The sequence below is a fragment of the Triticum aestivum genome, chromosome 4A (assembly GCF_018294505.1).
Source record: "Triticum aestivum cultivar Chinese Spring chromosome 4A, IWGSC CS RefSeq v2.1, whole genome shotgun sequence".
NCBI lineage: Eukaryota > Viridiplantae > Streptophyta > Magnoliopsida > Poales > Poaceae > Triticum > Triticum aestivum.
The window spans coordinates 397,562,774-397,578,220 of record NC_057803.1 but is presented as its reverse complement, the minus strand read 5'-3'; positions in this window follow the sequence as shown (position 1 = coordinate 397,578,220).

Genomic DNA, 15,447 nt, shown 5'->3' with positions numbered 1-15,447 from the left:
TTTCCAGAATGCCGACCGTAGCCCCCAGGCCCAAGGCACACTCGGGATTGTCTTCGAGGCGAAGCCAAAGGCCAAGTGCAGAGCACCGCGGGCCCCAATAGCCTGCAGTTTTGGTCGACGTGTGGCGGTTGATTGGACGTGGGCGTCTCCGCTTCACCACGCTGCCTCAGCAACTGCCTGACTGGACAAGTCCCTGCGGCATGCAAGGAAAACCATCATTACCTGTGATCCTGGGGGGTGCTGGTTGGCCTTCTCCTGGTATAAATGGGAGGGAGCGGAGCCCCTGTTGACCATCCTTCCTCTGCCTCTCCCGCTTCTTCTCCGCCGAGATGCCGCCGACGGGCCCTCGCGACCTTTGGCTGCAACATGCCGACTGCGACGTCCCAACGACCGGAGCGGACATTGGAGTTGTTGCCTCCGGGAAGATTTTCATGACCCGAGGCTGGGGCGAGATTACCCGGGTCTGCTGCGCGGAGGGCTCCCTCGTGATCCACTTCGAGTATGATGGTGCCTCTGTGCTGCTCTTCAAGGTCTTTGATGAGGAGGGTCGCCGCCTGGAGTGCTGCCCTGAAGGAGGTCACCAGGTCAGCGCAACAGCGGGCGCTGGTCCTGCAGCAGGCCTCGCCTGCAGCTCCTCCAGTGACAGCGGCGACTCCTAGTGGTCCGGCGACTCTCCCGAGCTCGTGGATTCTCCAGAGACGAGCGACGCTAGCTACGTGCCCCCGAGCTCCCACCGAGCCCGGAGTAGAGCTGCAGCGTTAGGCCGCCGTCGGCGCTGATCTGGATGAGGTTGGCACCGGCCTCGGGTGGCCCACTATTGATGATGGCGTCATCCACAGTGGCACGCGCAGTTAGGACTCCCTAGATTCTTGTCTTTTGTTCCCTACGAGGAATCAGGAAATGGACCCCGTTGGGGCTTGTAAGGCGTTTGTAGTGTCCTTTGTTGACATTATCCTTATCATGAAATCGTGCGTGTGCGTCCTCCGTTCCGGCTCGGTTTCCCCTTTCCATCCTCGCGATGGCGAGGTGCTCTACACCGACAGGTCCCGGTCCCCAGGCAGGCTTCAGCCGTCGCTGGTATGCCAGGTCGCGTGCCATGGTCAAGGCCGGGAGGTGAGCGGCCCGAGGTCCAGTAAGAGCCCCTGAGGCGCGATGCTCAGGAGGTCCCCTTTGGCCCGCAAGTGACCACCGAGAGGTAGGAGAGGGAGACTACGTCGCTGCAGCGGGGCTACACAAATGAGAACTCTGCGTTGTAGCGGTTGATTGAGCGCGAAACTTATCTTGGCAATCTGGGGTTGGTTCCTCGCGAGACGCCAGGCTTGAGCGTCGGCCGCTATTGAGTAGCTAGGTCAGACATGTGCGGGTCTCCCCTTCCTCCCCATGTTCTTCTTGGTGATCTACGTCCTCATGTCCCGGCCCTCGAGCGAGCTCAGCCGCCGCTAGTATGCCAGGTCGCATGCCATGGTCAAGGCCAGGGGGTGAGGGCAGGAGAGCCAATAAGAGCTTGTAACACCCACAATGTGGCTATATCTCCCACATGTCGGGGCACGACTTAGAGGCATAGCCGCATGGTAGGCTGTCGCAAGAGGGGTAATCTTTACACATCCCATGTACTGAATAAGAAAGGGATAAAGAGCCGACTTACAATCGCCACTTCACAAAATACATAAATAATCCATACATCATCCAAAGTGCAATCAAAGGTCCGACTACGGAACCAAAATAAAAAGGAAGGCCACCCCAAATGCTAGATCCACGATCGTCCCAACTAGGCTCCACTACTGATCATCAGGAAAGGAAACATAGTAACGGCCCGAATCCTCGTCGAACTCCCACTTGAGTTCGGTAGCGTCGCCTGCACTAGTATCGTCGGCACCTGCAACTGTCTGGAAGTACCTGTGAGTCAGGAGGACTCAGCAATCTCACACCCGCGAGATCAAGACTATTTAAGCTTATGGGTAGGAAAGGGGTAGTGAGGTGGAGCTGCAGCAAGCACTAGCTTATATGATGGCTAACATAAGCAAATGAGAGAGAGAAGAGAAGCAATGCATGGTTGAGATGCTATAAGTGATCAAGAAGTGACACTGAAGCTACTTATGTTCAAGCATAACACAAGACCGTGTTCTCTTCCCGGACTCCACCGAAAAGAGACCATTATGGCTACACACGCGGTTGATTCATTTTAATTAAGTTAAGTGTCAAGTTCTCTACAACTAGATATTAACAAATTCCAATCTGCCACATAACCGTGGGCATGACTCGAAAGTTTATACCCTGCAAGGGTGTCCCAACTTAGCCCATCACAAGCTCTCACGGTCAACGGAGGATATTCCTTCTCCCGGGAAGACCCGATCAGTCTTGGAATCCCGGTTACAAGACAATTCGACAATGGTAAAACAATACCAGCAAGACCACCTGACTGTGCTGACAAATCTCGATAGGAGCAGCACATATCTCGTTCTCAGGGCACACCAGATAATCTAAGCGTACAGGTACCAACATAACCCAAGTTCCCAAGGGACGGTCCCGCACGGTGCTCTAGTTTGGACCAACACTTAGAGGAGCACTGGCTCGGGGGTTTAAAATAAAGATGACCCTCGGGCTCACGAAAACCCAAGGGAAAAGTCTTAGGTGGCAAATGTTAGAACCAAGGTTGGGCCTTGCTAGAGGAGTTTTATTCAAAGCGAACTGTCAAGGGGTTCCCATAACACCCAACCGCGTAAGGAACGCAAAATCAAGGAACACAACACCGGTATGATGGAAACTAGGGCGGCAAGAGTGGAACAAAACACCAAGCATAAGGCTGAACCTTCCACCCTTTACCAAGTATATAGATGCATTAACGTAAATAAGAGATTATAGTGATATCCCAACAATATCCATGTTCCAACATGGAACAAACTTCATCTTCACCTGCAACTAGCAACGCTATAAGAGGGGCTGAGAAAAAGCGGTAACATAGCCAAACAACGGTTTGCAAGGAAGGTGGGTTAGAGGCTTGACATGGCAATATGGGAGGCATGATATAGCAAGTGATAGGTAGCGCGACATAGCAATAGAGCGAGCAACTAGCAAGTAAAGATAGAACTGATTTCGAGGGTATGGTCATCTTGCCTGCAAAGTTCTCAGAGTTGTCGAAAGTTTGATCCTCGTTAGCGTACTCAACAGGTTCCTTGGTCACGTACTCGTCTCCCGGCTCTACCCAAAGCAAGAACACAAGCAAAGGACCAATAATCAATCATGATGCAATGCACAAGCAACATGATGCAAAACATGGCATGATATGCAAGGCATGATATGCAATGCATATGCGTGCTTCGGAAGGGAAAGAAAGATCAAGGCATAAACTTTGCAAACCAAGTGTGACACTGGAAAGATGAGATGATTTCGGTTGAAATCGATATAAAGATCACCGGAAACGGATGCACGGTTTGCAAATGGCAGGCAAAACAAGAATGGCACAATTTTGTGGCTAACAGCACGATGCCACATAAAATGCAACAAGAAACTAACCTACTGCACTCCAACATAGCAACAAAACATATGGAAGTGATGTACAACAGATGCTTGACAAAACATGAACACTGAGCTACGGCTAAAATACACTAGAACCGGTTCAAACAAGCATGGCAAAAGTGCAAAAGATATCAGCATCACAGACTTAGTGAAAATACGAACATGTCAAAAACAACATCAGGAAGCAATGTTTAGAGCAAGAGAACAGCATTCTACAGGAACATATCATAGCAAACAAAGGCATGGCAAGATTCTACTAAAAGCATAGATCAAAAGTCTCTTACTGAATATGAGCCAAAAGGGCCCAAAAAATATGATGGCACCTATGTAAACATAGCAAGTTTTATTAACAGTTTCAGACTTTGCAGAAAAACAGAGCATGGCATAAACAGAATTATGATAGCAACTTTGCGAGCTCAGACCACTCACCACAAAGCATTGCATGATAATCTAAGCATATCAACAGCAATATGACATGTTCATTAAGCTAACCATGGCAAGAGCAAGTTCATAGGTTGCATGGATCACTAACAACAACCATGGCAAAATTGATTAACATGTTAACATTCTGTCAGGAACATTTTATAGCAAAAGTAGAGCAAGCACAAGACATCCTAAACAACTCTATAATTGAAAACAGGGGCACGGATGGATAGAGCATAACCACATATTCAAAAAATCCTTACTGAAGTAACTCAAAACAAGCATGGATCTAACTGTAGCATCAATTTACATGGCATCAAAATAACAGCAGGAAAAAGAACTTAGCAAAATCATAAGTCCCTGAAAACAGCAACATCACGAAGGCTAATTTGCATGATTGTGCTAGTCACCACATAGATCACAAAAATACAAGACAAGAACCTCTGTAAAGATGGCATGGTGTAGTTCAAAACTCATGTAGACCTCAAACTCATACGATGCATACATTAAATGTGACAAAAATGACAATTCACCATGATATGATAAGTAACAGTAGTTAACATTTTATAGCACTCTTGCATCAATGAAAATGGCATCATAATTAACATAAACATGCATGGAAATGCTACTGGCCTGAAGAGCTCATCGAGACGAACAATTCCACATATCATATGCGTCATTTGGAGCTACGGTCACCGAGATACGACATGATGAACAGGGGCATAAATCATTGCAGAAAAAGACTTAGTGAAATATACCCCTCGTGGAAGTCAACGGCATGGAGCGGTGCGGCACGAAGGGATCCGGGTCGGGGCGGCGTTTGTTTCGTCTCCCGGTGGATCTGGTCCACTCCGGCCCGGATCACGCCAGAGAAGTGGCCGGAGTTCGCGGAGCTCGCCGGAGAAGACGCCGGCGGGATGGGGCCGGCTGGATCCGGTGCGGCTCGTCGGGTCCGAAGGGCTGCGGCGGGCGCGGGCGATGGATGGCGGCCGGACGACGACGGGTGGCGGCGAAGCTTGAGGCCGGCGCTAGAGACAGGCGGCGGCGGGCGAGCGGCGCGCCGGCAGCGGGGAAGCGGCGAGCGAGGCGGCGGAAGGGCGGTGGGGCGCGCGCGGGAGGAGCCGGGCGGTGGCTCGGGCTCCGGGGGCCGGCAGCGGGCCTGGCGGGCGGGCGGCAGCGGGCGGTGGCGGAGGCCACGTGGCGCGCTGTGAGTGGTCGGGTGGCAGAGGCGGACGCGTCCGGCAGACGCATTCGGCGAACACGAACGTGTCCGACGGCGCTAGAGGAGCAGGGCTAGGGTTTAGACCGCGAGATTTTCGGAGGGGATCACATATTTATAGCTAGGAGGAGGTAGGAGTGTCAAAATGAGGTGTAGTTTTCGCCCACAGGATCATCATCCGATGACGGAGGACATGGATGAGGTTTGGATGGGTTATTGGGCCGTTTTGGAGGGGTGTTGGGCTGCAACACACAAGAGGATTTTGCAGTTACCTGGTTAAACGTTGGCGCATCAAACGGACTCCAAATGGAATGAAATTTGACAGGCGGTCTACCGGTGGTGTACCAAGACCACTTGATGAATCTCGGTCCATTCCGAGAACATTTAACACCCGCTCACGAAAAGAGACAAGAGGGGGGCGCCGGTGCATGCGGGAGTGTCGGATTGCAAAACGGACAACGGGAAAAATGCTCGGATGCATGAGACGAAGATGTATGCAAATGCGATGCACATGATGACATGATATGAAATGCATGACATGAACAAAAAGCAAAACGAAGACAAAACCAAACCATGAAGGGAATCTCATAACTTAATGCTGAAAATGGCAAGAGTCGGAGGTACAAATATGGCAAGTTACATCCGGGGTGTTACAGAGCTCCTGAGACGCGATGCTCAGGAGCCCCCCTTTCAACGCGCAAGCGAATCGCATGAGAGAAGTGGGAGAGTCCGCAGCACCGCCTGCCATAGCCTCCAGGAAGTTCCTACAAGTTAACGTGAGGGAGTGCCCGAGCCGCTGTGGTGATTGTTGATTCGCCTCCGGTAGGTGGGAGGGGACTCCCTACTATGGAGAACCCCCGGGGTGTGTACAGCCCCTCCCTGACACGTGGCTTGCACGGCAGGGCTAGACGAGGTGTGTCTAGGCACTCGTGAGCCAGCGCGGGACTCACGAGGCCCTACCTCAAGGCGGGTTGCGCCTGGTCTTGGTTCTTGTTTGCTATCTTGGTCCTGCGAGGTGGTTAGACAACTTGCGCCGAACGTATCTCCTGAGGTTATCGCGTGAGAAAGCCAAGCACCAACGGCCCATGGAGGTGACGTGAACAGGGCCGGCCTGCTAGACAGAGCTCGGCCGTTGGATTTATCAACGCTGCAGGGACGGGCCCGAGCACAGACGTTGTGCCTAATCCTCTCACGTGAAGGGTCCTGAAGAAAGACGATCGGCCCGCGTCTCCTACGATGGGGCTACAATCAAGCAGGTGATAGTCATAGATAGATTAAGCATGAAAGGCAACCTAGCTCAGGTAAATGCATAAACGATACGCGCCACTGGGTCCGGTCTGAGTGGCTTGGGGATGATGAAGCCCGAGGGGTGCCCCCAGCAAGGTAAGCTAAAGACATAAACAAGGAAATATACATGCCACAGGGATGGACCCACGCGGCCTAGGAATAATGCAGCCCCCTGGGCACTCCCAGCTAAATGAACTTGGAAAATGTCACCTAGTTCCATTGATGAAGGGGTGTTAGGTAGCTGAAGGTATGCGGCGAAGGGGTTTCCCGTCACGAGCCACCGAGGCCACTTGCGGTGCTTCCCTCCTGAGGTCCGGCACGGAGTTGCTATTTCTTCCTCTTGGGGACGACCTCCGAAAGGTACCGAGCTGCATTGTGGCCAGGGTCTTCGATTGACGCTACTTGGAAGGCGCGCTCAAGGGAGCACACCGCATCTCTTTCTTCGTAGGGGACTGTGATGATCCCGCCGCTTCCTGGCATCTTGAGGACATTGTAGTCGTGGTGCGTCACGGCCATGAACCTGGCGAGGGCCGGATACGCGAGGATGGCATTGTATGGCAGACAGATGTGGGTGACGTCGAAGTTGATGACCTCGGTGCGGTAGTTGTTACGCTGCCCGATGGTGACTGGGAGGCGGACCTGACCGATCGGCATGGTGGAGTCGTCGGTCACTCCTGAGAAAAGGCTTGGTGGGCTGAAGCTGATCATACGACACTTAGAGGCTGTCGAACTTCTCAACGGATAGGGCGTTGAGCCCTGCGCTGCCGTTGATGAGACTCTTGGTGACTTGCATGTTGCTGATGACGGGTGAACAAAGCATCGGGAGGACGCCGGCAGTAGCCGCGCACTTGAGCTGGTCTGCTGAGCTGAATGTGATGGCGCACTGGGACCACCTAAGCGGGCGCGTGGCCTCGAGCTTGGGGAGGACTGCGTTCACTTCCCGAGCAAACTGCTTGAAGATACGCTGTGAGGCTGGGGCTTGACCTCTACCCAAGATGCAGGTGATAGCACACGGCTCCTGGAAGCCCCCAGCCCCCTTGTCTTGGTGGTGGTTGTCATTCCTTCTTGGTGGTGGCGGCAGTGGGGGGACACCGGCATTGCCCTGAGGATGATCCTCACGAGGCTGATCCCTCCAGGCGCCCTCACGAGGCTGATCCCTCCAGGCGCCCTCGCGAGGCTGATCCTGCCAGTGGTCCTCATGAGGCCAATCGCGCCACTCCTGGTGCGGGCCACGGTCATCCCATCGTCCGCCACCATGTCCTCCTCCTCGGCCGTAGCCCCGGACGTTGCACTCGGGGCGTCGACCGAAGCATCCTTCACGAATGGCTCTGAGCTCTTGACAGTCGCTGGTGTTGTGGCTAGACAGGTTATGGAAGGCGCAGAACGGTCGGCTTCTCTTGGATGACTCGGGCTGGTCCCTGCCATGCTTTGTGTCCGGTTCCGCCGCGAGCATGGCTGCTCCCTTGCGCTTCACGTCTTTGGACTTGGCTTTCTTCTCCTCCGGGTCCATAGCTCGGAGCTCGTGGAGGGAGAGGCGCCCCTCCTCAGCTCTTGCGCACTTGGTCGCCAGGTTGAACAGCTCCAGAGATGTGCACAGCTCCTCGTGGATGGCGAGCTCCTCCTTCATCTTGACGCCGCAGACACCATCGGAAAACGCAGAGATGATAGCCTCGTCCGTCACCTTGGGGGTCTTGAGGCGAACGTTGTTGAAGCGCTGGATGTACTTCTGGAGGGTCTCTCCTGGTTGTTTCTTAATGCGGCGCAGGTCACCCACAGCCGATGGGCGGTCGCGAGTGCCCTGAAAGTTGGCGACAAAACGGTCGCGCATCTCGTCCCAGGAGGAGATCGAGCCTGGAGGCAGATTCAGGAGCGAGGATGTAACACCCTCGATGCGACTATAGCTCCCACGTGTCTAGGCACGACTTAGAGACATAATCGCATTGAAGGCATATGTCGCAAGTAAGGTAATCTTTACACATCCCATGTAATATAATAATAAAGGGGAGAGGACATAGTTGGCTTACAATCGCCACGTCAATCAAGGTACATAAATAACATTACATCATCCAAACACTCATGGCCCGACTACGGCACCAAAATAAAAGATAACCCAACGTGCGACATGGTCCCGATCACCCCCAACTGGGCACCACTACTGATCATCAGGAAAGGAAACATAATAATGTTGAGAGTCCTCGTCGAAATCCCACTTGAGCTCGAGCGTGTCACCTAGAGCGGAATCATCAGGCCCTGCATCTGGTGTAATAGTAATCTGTGAGCCACAGGGACTCAGCAATCTCGCACCCTCGCGATCAAGACTATTTAATCTTATAGGTAAGGCAAGGTAAAAGTATATGTGGAGCTGCAGCAAGCGACTAGCATATATGGTGGCTAACCTGTTCGCAAAAGAGAGCGAGAAGAGGAGGCAAAGCGCGAGCGAGAAACTAGAGATCAACCTGCGCAAACATTACTCCAACACCGTGTCCACTTCCCAGACTCCGCCGAGAAGAGGCCATCACGGTAACACACTCAGTTGATTCATTTTAATTAAGTTAAGGTTCAAGTTATCTACAGCCGGACATTAACAAATTCCCATCTGCCCATAACCGCGGGAACGGCTTTCGAAAGTTCAAATCCCTACAGGGGAGTCCCAACTTAGCCCATGACAAGCTCTCACGGTCAACGAAGGAATAGACCTCCTCCCGAGACGTTCCGATCAGACTCGGTACCTCGGTTCTTAAAGACACTTCGACAGGTTAAAACAAGACCAGCAACACTGCCCGAATGTGCCGACAAATCCTGATAGGAGCTGCACATATCTCGTTCTCAGGGCACACTCAGATGAGCCAGACATCAGGTAGGCCAGCCCAGAGTTGCCCCTGGTAGCCCCGGACATCGCTCGGTTGGACCAACACTCAGAGGAGCACTGGCCCGGGGGGGCTAAAATAAAATGACCCTCGGGCTCCGGAAACCCAAGGGAAAAAGAGGCTAGGTGGCAAATGGTAAAACCAAGGTTGGGCATTGCTGGAAAAGCTTTAATCAAGGCGAACTATCAAGGGGTTCCCATTATAACCCAACCGCGTAAGGAACGCAAAAATCCGGGAACATAACAATGATATGACAGAAACTAGGGCGGCAAGAGTGGAACAAAACACTAGGCGAGAGGCCAAGCCTTCCATCCTTTACCAAGTATATAGATGCATTAAGATAACAAGATAATATAATGATATCCCAACAAGTAAATAAATGTTCCAACAAGGAACGGCCTCCAATCTTCACCTGCAACTAGCAACGCTATCAGAGGGGCTGAGCAAAGCGGTAACATAGCCAATCAACAGTTTGCTAGGACATGGTGGGTTAGAGGTTTGACATGTCAATTTGGGAGGCTTGAAATCAAATGGTAGGCATCATAGCATTGGCATAGCAAAAGAGCGAGCAATCTAGCATAGCAAAGATAGTAGTGATTTCGAGGGTATGATCATCTTGCCTGCAAAGTTGTCAGAGTTGACTGGATCCTCGAAAGCAAACTCAACGGGCTCCTCGTTAGCGAACTCGTCTCCCGGCTCTACCCAAACAAGACAAACAAGCCACAAGGACACCATCAACCACGTGCAAGAATCAAACAATATGATGCAAGGATGGTATGCTATGCGGGATGCGATGCGGGATGCATATGCAAGATGTGACAAGGAATGCATGAACCTGGCCTCAACTTGGAAATCCAAGTGTGCCACTGGACAGATGATATGAAATCGCTTGAAAACGATATAAAGATCACTGGAGTCGGAGTTACGGTTTGGAAATGGCAAGCGATTCAAAAATGACACCGGTCTGCGATTTACAGCAAGTAGCCAACTAAATGCAATGAGATGAACATGATACAGCACCCAAACATGACAACAAAATACATGGCAGGGATGCATTCAAGATGCTTAACAAAAGTCTAGCACTGAGATACGGCCAATTCATCCATTAACAGGTTCAAACAAGCATGGCAAAAATGCATATGGCAAACAGATCTCAGACTTAGTGAAATTAACACTTGTCTGGAATTCCAGATCAGGTAGCACTCTTCGGAGCAACAAAACTACATGCTACAGGATCTGAACATGGCAAAGTAAAGCATGGCATGGAGCTACTCAAAGATCTTAACAAAAGTCCCTTAGTGACCTTGAGCCAAAAGGGATCAGAAAATACAATTGCAAGCATGTGAACATGGCAAAAACATAATCAGTTCTCAAACTTAGTGAAAACTGGAGCATGCTGGAAACAGATATCAAATAGGCATGTTTACGAGCTTGATGCACTCACTACGGAGCAAGTCATGACAAACTAGGCATACACCCATCAAGAATACACAAAATGCAAGCTAGACATGGCAAGAACAATAGCATACCATGCACGGATCAACTACAACATCATCGGCAAAATTGCAAACAAGTTGACAATCTGCCCAGATTCACAAAGTAGCAAAAGTAGAGCTCGATTGACTCAAGCTAGGGTGCTCCATAATTGCAAAAAAAGACATGGATGGATAGATCACTACAAGGTTAACAAAACATCCTTACTGATCATCCTCAAAAGAGGCACGGATCACTAGGAAACAACACGAACATATGGCCATATGAGATAAATAGCCCAAGGACAGTGAAATTACTAAGTCCCTGAAATCAGCACTACCAAGTGCACCACTTTGCAAGCTCGTGCTAGTCACCACACACATCACACAAATACATGGGTTGCACATCTGGAAAGATGGAAAAACCCTTAACAAAACATATGTAGAGCTCATGGGCATATCATGCACACAATAATCATGGCAAAAATGACAAATATGCAAATGGAGTAGCAGATCTGACAATTATCTCAAGTAGCCCTCTTCTAACGGCATTTCGGGCATCAAGATGAGCTCAAATGAAAAAGATGCAATGGAATGAAATGATGTACTCTCTGAGATGAACATTTTGATATGATATATGCCCAAATTGGAGCTACGGATGAGGAGATACGATGCTATGAACATGAGCACATGGATCTGCGATTTCGAGGACTTAGAAGAAAAACCACCTAGGGTTTACTATTCATCCGCGACGGATCCAGATCGGCGCACGGACCGAGGTTGGCCGGGGCACTGTAGACGCCGGAGTCGAAGGTGGCCGGAGCTGCTCCGGGGACTTGCCGGGGAGGAGGGGACGAGGCCGGCCGGAGGAGGTCGCCGGACGGCGGCGGGGCGGCGAGCATCGGGCGGCGGGGCGGCGAGCACCGGGCGGCGGGGAGGCGCGAGCTCGGTGAGCGGCCGGAGACGAAGCCGGCCGGCGAGGTGGCGGCTTGGCCACGGGAGAGACGAAGCCGCGGGGCGGCGCACCGGCTTGGGCCGCGGGGGCCCGATCCGGGCTTTTGGGCCGGCGGCGGAGGGAGGCGGCGATGGCGAATGAGGAGGCGACATGTGGCGGCGGCGGGGGAGGATCCGGACAATGTCCATCGACGGCTGATTTGTCCGGCGGCGCGCGATGATGAGATCTAGGGTTAGGGGGAGGAGAGACCCGGGATTTTCGAGGAGGACCTATATATAGGCATAAAGGGAGCTAGGAGAGTCCAAATGAGGTGTGGTTTTCGGCCACGTGATCATGATCGAACGCTCTAGATGATGGAGCAGGTTTAGGTGGGTTTTGGGCCAAATTGGAGGGGTGTTGGGCTGCAACACACACGAGGCCTTTTCGGTCCCTCGGTTAACCATTGGAGTATCAAACGAAGTCCAAATGGTACGGAACTTGACAGGCGGTCTACCGGTAGTAAACCAAGGCCGCTTGGCAAGTCTCGGTCCAATCCAGAAATGTTTAATCCCCACACACGAAAGAAAGGTAGAAATGACCACCGGAGGACAATGAAGCGCCGGAATGCAAAACGGACAACGGGGAACATGCTCGAATGCATGAGATGAACACGTATGAAAATGCAATGCACATGATGACATGATATGAGATGCATGACAATGACAACAACACACGGAGAAAAAAACCGAACCCGAGAAAATAAAATAACTTAACGCCGGAAACGGCAAGAGTTGGAGTACAAATTGGGAAAGTCATATCCGGGGTGTTACAGAGGAGCGGCCACCATCCTTGAGAGCCATTGGAAACCAGTTCGCCATGACTTTCTCGTCGCCATTGGCTGCCTTGATGCTCAGCTCGTAGAGCTGCAGGAACTCCGCGGGGTCGGGGGTGCCGTTGTAGCGAGGAGGCAGATCCGGCTTGAACTTGCCCGGCCAAGCGACGCTACGCACCTCAAGGGTGAAGGCGTGGTAGCTTGCTGTGGTCACTGGAACTCTGCGCTGGTGGAGAACTGGTCCTTAATAGGGTGTGCGCGGCGCCGCCGCAGGCGGCACGTGGTTTTGTCGTGGCGGCACAGGGAGCTCGGGGGCGTTTTCTCGCGGCCGAGGGACTTCTTGGCAGCTTCTTTCTTCTTGCACGGGTGCCAGACGCGACAGGTTGCACCGTGGGGCAGTGCGCTTGGGCGCCAAGACTCCATCTTGGAGAAGAGGTGGTGTAGGCGCTTCTTGGGCCACGCCGCCCACGGCTGGCGGGGGCGAGGCAGAGAGAGGGACGGCACAGTGGAGCCCCCTGCGGCACTGACAAGCTCGACGATGCGGTCGAGCCAGTCCTCGTAGAGGTCGTCGATTGGGCGATAGCGTAGGAGCTCGTGCGCCATCCACAGAGCGGCCTGCGCGTCCACGGGAGCACGACGAGCGTGGGATGACGAACCGCCCGGGGTCAGCGATGGAGTGGCGGTGCGGCTGTCCCGCCGCACCGAGGGGTGCAGCGAGGATGCTTGATGCTCGTTCCCCGCCGGGCCGGTGGCGGCGTTGGTGGCAGGCAACGGAGAACAATGAGGCGGCCCGCCGACGGGAGCCATGTGAGCAACGTGGGCGGCGAGGGCAGCCCGGCGCTCAGCGCGAGCGCGGCAAGCGTCCGACATTGAGATGATGAGACGACCGAACACGGAGCAACGAAAGGGAAGCTTCGGCGCACCCCTACCTGGTGCGCCAAATATCAGATTACAGGTTCCGGCAAAGCCCTCAAGGTTCGAACACTGGGGTGCGTGCGAAGATCTCCCCCCTACCGATCCACGTCCTACCTTAGCTAAGATCTTACGAACTAACTCGAAGAACTCGCAACGCAAAGGACACAAGATTTATACTGGTTTGGGCCACCATTGTGGTGTAATACCCTACTCCAGTGTGGTGTGGTGGATTGCCTCTTGGGCTGAGGATGAATAGTACAAGGGGAAGAACAGCCTCCTGAGGATAGGTGTTCTTGTGCTTGGAGGATGTGGTTGTGGGGATGAACTAGTTTGAGTCTAAGATGAGTTTGCCCCCTAGCTACGGTGGTGGCTAGTCCTATTTCTCATGGCTTTGGTCCTCTTCCCAAATATTGAGAGGGAAGAGATCCCACAATAGCCAATTTGAAGGGGGACAGCTAGTACAAGCTATCCTGACAAAAGCAGTCTTCGTCTGCCAAAGGCTCTGGTGGTGACGTCGTCTTGGGCTCCACGGTGACCTTCGTCCTGTCGTCCTGCTGGTCTTGGTCTCGTTGCACCAATATGGAAATATTTGATTGATGCCTCGGTACTCTGTGCCTGCGCCTGCTTCCTTAGCATCAAAGAGGAAACAAGGACACTGTGCGCGTTGGTGCCCGCCTGGTGCCCGCCTGTCCTTGGTCATCATGGCTCACGTCACTAGTACCTCACGAGGTTTGCCTGGCCTTGAACTCTCCGCCCCTCGCGAGCCAGACTGGCGAGGCCGCTCCTGAGGAGGTCTTGTGTTGCCCACCTCACGAGGCTTGGCCCCTCGCTAGGGTCTTGAGTCTTTGCTGGTGAAGATGGGACGTACGGGCCCGCTCGCAGAGCCACTCCATGGGCCGCAGGCAGGCAAGTCTGGGGTCCCCCATTCCCAGAACACCGACAGCGACATGGGTTGAAACGTGCCTATAACGACACTTTGTAGAGTAGTCGTTTCTTGGTAGGACTCGTTGGTATGGGCATGTGAAATGGTTGATAAGGTAGTCTTATCTTAAGTCTGCCACGTATGCAAGTGGTAGTAGTTTCTTGGCATTATTAGTTGTTTCTTGTAAGGAACAATGTACTACTAGTGACAAAAGGCAATTGTAGGTTGCGTTGTACTCCAACGTGTACTACTAGTGGTCGCGGGAGTGTATACCTTGTTTTGTGGGTTCGATCCCGGCCGAACGCATGGCGTCCTTTTTTTAAATAGTAACTTCGTTGCGAGCCAATATTGTACATGGGTAGTTTGAGTTTTGATGTCGAACGGGCGTGTCGCACCACAATCTGGGTGCACTAGATATCCCAGCCACGTGAACAGGTTTTCCATCCCATCATCTCGTGGCTCGCGTGCTCGCCCTAGCCGCACCTCGCTTGCAGCTTCCTCATCAGCTAGTAGCAAATTTAAACTAGCGCCTACCAATTAAGCCCGAGGAGCCGGAAAAGCCTGGCGCGACATTGGGAACTGTGCAATATGGCTATGTATGTAAAGTGCTAGTACTCTACTACTCTATAGCTTGTGGCGTTGCATGCATGGACTTCACTCCATTATCGGCTCTATAAAAGAATTTTCTCTTGACGTGACTTTTTTTTGTTTTGAAACGGAGACAAAAGCTTTGCCTCATCTCATTTATAAAGAAGGAACTACTAAGAAAGTTCGACGAGATCCATTACACCTCCACAAATGGAAGCGAAAAGACTAGTCGCGATGTGCCGAATAACTCAAATGTTCTGCCCCCGTAGTAAACGTCGTTGATAAATAGGCCGCTAGTGTGTGCGTGAGAGGACCAACTAGGTAGGCCAGCTACGCGCTTGAATAGAGCACCGAGAGTACCCACTACGCAGGTTTACTTTCCCTGCATTGATAGTTCAGTGATGGTTCTAGAGAACAGTACTACCCTCCACTTCCAACTGTAGCTCCTTGGCCCTGAGATTCAATAGTTCGA